General features: G+C 46.8%; 1 protein-coding gene across 1 annotated transcript in view; it reads left to right on the top strand.

Moving 5' to 3' along the window:
* The window catches only part of LOC129658874 (protein lifeguard 2-like), a 38,300-nt gene that overhangs the window by 930 nt on the left and 32,599 nt on the right, over positions 1-4,771 (top strand). The window lies entirely within an intron of this gene.

Genomic DNA, 4,771 nt, shown 5'->3' with positions numbered 1-4,771 from the left:
GCCGCCCCCTGGAGGCAGGAAGCCGGTTCCGCCCGCTCCACAGCCAGCCCCAGGCTCGGCAGCTCGAGGCGCCAGGAGGCGGGGCGGGGCGGGGCGGGGCCTGGGACGACAGCCTGGCCTCGACCTTAGGGGGTTTCCGGTGACGGGCGGGGCGGGGCGGGGCCTGGGACGACAGCCTGGCCTCGGCCTTAGGGGGCTTCCGGTGATGGGCGGGGCCGCACACTGGCCTCCGGCCTGACCGGAAGTGCATTGCCGGGAATTACTGGGACTGCGGCGAGGTTCACGCGCTTTTCGGCCTTTTAGGCCTACGATTGACTTATAAAATACAGGACGCCTAAGTGAATCTAAATTCCAGATAAGCAGCTAATAACTTACTAAAGCCAATGTATCCTATGCAATGTTCGTTGTTTATCTGAATTCAAATTTAACTGCGCAGCCTGTATTTTTAATTTTCCAAGTCCGGCACTCCTACTTAGGACCTCTTTACGCTCTTTAAAATTATAATTTACACCCCATGTACGTTTGCTTATAAGGGACATTTGAGTATTAGGAGTTGAAACATTTTAAAACCCTGGAGACCATTCATACGTTCATGGCACTTGAGTGGCGGTGTCATGTTGAGTCCGATAGCCTCTGAGCATTAGGCCGGGGAGATAGTACTGGTTTGGCATTGTTGGGAGGCAGATATGGCCCCGAGAACCTCCAGAAAGGGTCTTGGGAGCTCCCTGGACCGCACTTGGGAACAGCTGACCTAAGACAAGGGCATCATGAGAGTCCAGCCTTCTCAATTAATGCCGCTGGTCAGTACCAGCCTGGCCAGGGAAACGAGTCTCTACCCAGCCTCTCTCAGTGGAGCGGTGGTTGCCTGCCTCTCTTCGTGATCCTGGGTTTCCTAGGCTTGAAGTTCTCTCACACCTCTTGATGAATATGTTGGTGGAGGGGTGTGGGAGGAAGAAGAAAGCTGTATTGACTGCCTTATCAAGTTGTGAAACTGCATTTAGGGCTTCTGCCGATTGTGGTTTAAGATATTATCCCTATTTTACTCTTAACTGATGATCAACAGAGGGACTGTGATTTGGCCTGGATGCCCGGGTGGACACTGGTCTTGAAAGCACATCTGGACAGGGCTCTGCCGCAGCCCTGCATCCTGAGCTGCGGCTCTGGTCATCCTGGCTCTGAGTCTAGGGTTCCCCAATAGTGGCCACCTCATGCGAAGGGTTGACTCATTGGAAAAGACCCTGATGCTGGGAGGAATTGGGGGCAGGAGGAGAAGGGGACGGCAGAGGATGAGATGGCTGGATGGCATCACTAACTTGATGGATGTGAGTTTGAGTGAACTCCGGGAGTTGGTGATAGACAGGGAGGCCTGGCAGGCTGCGATTCATGGGGTTGCAATGAGTCAGACACAACTGAGCGAATGAACTGAACAGTACCAGAAAAAATTAACTACATTTCAGACTGTTATTGGGTATAAGAGCAATTGTGAAAGTGGCTGAGAATAGGTACACAGTGTGGTCTCACTGTAGAAGGCTGCACTCCGTGAGAGGCATCTAGATATTAAATTCTATGCTTCCTAATATATCTCTGCTGCTAGTACACCTGTCTTCGCACCACCTCCTGTGAGATTACTGCCTCTCATTCACGGAAAACTTTGGCCCCTGGCTCACCAGCTTCCTCTCCACCAGAGACACCATCCTGTCTGGGGCCCACATCCACATGTATAACCATTCAATGTCCTCTTTTCTCCATTCCTCCTCATTCCAACATCTCCATCTCCTGTCCTTGTCAGCTCCCATAGCTCCTGGTTACACCCTCTACCCTTCTGAGATCATCAGAAAGAACCACATTTTTTCCTTGGTTTTTAAAAAAAATTTTTTACAACCTTTTAAAATTAAGTATAATACACATACTGTAAAGTATCCAAATGCATCTAAATACAGCTTATCACAAAGTCACCGCACTGGGCCAACCAAATCAAGAAATAGAACATTAGCCCCTCACATGCTCTTTATCCAGAGATCACCACTATACTGATTTTTAACAGATTTTGTGGCTTCCCTTTGTCAGGGTAAGGAAGGTCCCATCTATCCCTGTTTTCATCATGAATGTGTAGAATTTTATCCAACAGTTTTCTGTATGAGATGATCATAATGCTTTTCCTCCTTTTTAAAAAATCGTTTATTTTTCCTCTGTCGGGTCTTTGCCGCTGCGCATGGACTTTCTCTAGCTGTGGAGTGGAGGCTGACCTCCAGTTGTGCGTGGGCTCCTCCTTGCCCAGTGGCTGCTCTTGTCACAGAGCGCAGGCTCTAGAGTGCTCAGGCTTCATAGTTACAGCATGTGGACTCAACAGTCGTGGCTCATGGGCTCTACAGCTTGGGCTCAGTGGTTGTGGTACATGGGCTTCGTTGTCTGTGGGATCTTCCCAGGCCAGGTATCGAACCCGTGTCATCGGTATTGGCGGCAGATTTTTATCCACTGTACCACCAGGCAAGTCCTGCTTTTTCTTGTCTGTTAATAATGTGAATTCAGGTTTCTGAATGTTAATACTGCCACTAATGGAATGAATCCAGCGTGGCTATTGTGTACTATTCTTTTCACATATTGCTGGATTACTTTACTAATATTTTAAGATTTTTGTATCTGTGTTCATGAGTGAGTTAGGCTTATAATTTTCCTTCCTCTGTCAGGCTTTGGCAGCAAGATCATGTCAGCCAAAGAAAGGACTTTGGATTTTATTCTCAGTGAGATGGGAAACCAAAGCTCTTCTATTAATATTTACTGATATGAAAAGATTTCAGATATAAATTTTCAGAGGGGAAAAAGCAATTTATAGGACAGTGCATAGAACATGATCACTGTATGTAAATTAAATATCTATGTACATGGTGTGTACCTGTTTTAGTTATTCAGGCAAAAAAATGTTGCTAATTGATGCACAGAGGTGGTGAGACAGGCTTACACTTTTCTTTTTGCACCCTTTTTTTTCTTTTATAACAGCTTTATTTAGCTATACAAAACAGTCCACCCTTTTATTTTAAAGTATACAATTCAGTGGGTTTTAATATATTCACAGATTTGTACAACTATCACCGCTATCTAATTTTCGAACATTTTCATCAGTCCAGATAGAAACTATCCATTAAGTAACCATTAAGTAGTCAAAGGGTTAAGTCAAATCTCCCCCAACCACTAATCTACTTTCTTTCTCTGTGGATTTGCCTGTTCTGGACATTTTGTATAAATGGAATCACACAATATGTGGCCTTTTGTTTGCACCTCTTTGTCATTTGAAATATTTCTTACCACATTGTGTTACTTTTATTTTTAAAACAGAGGAAAAAGTATCAAAAGGAAAAGAAGGAAATTGGTGGTTTCTTGGTCCTAAAAATCCTCTGCCAGCTGGAGGTGATAGGTCACAGCAGACAGTATCTAGTCAAGGACTGGCAAGCAGACCTCCTCTCAGCATCTCAGTCCCTTCCTTGTCTGTAAATTGGGGAGGGTATCACCCACTCCAGGGCTGCAGCAAGATTTGATCAATTATCACGCCTGGCCCATAGATCTCAGTCAAAACGTAGGGCTTGTCTTCCGAGCAGCAAAGCTATAGTGTCACAAAGCTCCTATGCAGATGTACTGGAGTGTTAACAGAATAGACCAGTGTGCTGCAAGGATAAATAGGACTAGGTGATGGGGGAGGGGTGGGGTCAAGTTGGGAGGTGAGAGAAATGGGCAGGAGAGAAGGACTCAGGATGACACTGTCAGTGAAAGCTCTGACCCAGTCCTGCTCCCTCGTGGGCGCCTCAGCAAGAGCCGGAGCCACTACTGGCCAGGCCAGGGCTCCCTGAGGCACCATGGAGATCTCAGATTGAAGAAGGAGAGCGAGAGACCTAGCTTGGACGCAGGGGAAAGAGACGATTTGGTGCCTATGGGATGTCTGAGAAAATTCTGCAGGTGGAGTGTGTCTGTCTGTATGTATATTTGTGAGTGTGCAAGCTGTGAACACAAAAATGAATACCTCCCAAGATCTTAACATTCACACTATGGGAAAGAAAGAAAGCTGAGCTCCCCGGGGGATTATCATTGTCAACGTGTGGTCTAATTTGCATGATTTAGGTGCTGCATGCTTCATTAATTAAAACTCTTTTTAAAAATGCATAAAATATATTCCAGGGCCTGTTTCAAACAGATGCGGTTCACCACATTTTGTATCTTGGTTGCGTTTGGAAGGCAGAGTTCCTTGTCCAACCACACCCTTGTCCTGCATACCTCAAGGGCACACAGCCACTGAGTCTCCTTTACCTGCCTGTCAAATGAGGGTAACGAGAGAGCACACCTCCTGGGTTAGTGGGAGGATTCAGTGAGTTAGCACAAGTGAGTGGTAACAACTCTTCCGCCTGGTCACTGCTTGATTTCATGCCAGTCCTGAGGCTAATAAGACAGGAGGAGGCATTCTTTTGACCAGGCTGGTCAAATGTATACCCCTCTCCCCCACCTACAGTCTTGGAAAAAGTGTAATTAACTCAAGTTGCCTATTAACATTGACAAACTAGAGAAAGAATGTGTGTGGACTGGACAGGGTGAGACCTATGGAACTGCCAGAAGAGAGAGAGGGCCAGGGGCAGGTGTTCCTGCTGACCTCGTCTTCAGTCCTCAGGAGGGGTGTCATGGCAGGCCTGTCTGCCTCTGCAGTCACACCTTCTGTGCAATAACCCAGAACTTTCTTTCTGTTCTGTGTGTGGGGCCCCATGGTTCCCACGCCAATGCCTCTGTTCAG

The sequence above is a fragment of the Bubalus kerabau genome, chromosome 8 (assembly GCF_029407905.1).
Source record: "Bubalus kerabau isolate K-KA32 ecotype Philippines breed swamp buffalo chromosome 8, PCC_UOA_SB_1v2, whole genome shotgun sequence".
NCBI lineage: Eukaryota > Metazoa > Chordata > Mammalia > Artiodactyla > Bovidae > Bubalus > Bubalus kerabau.
This window is presented reverse-complemented; position numbering and strand designations above follow the sequence as displayed.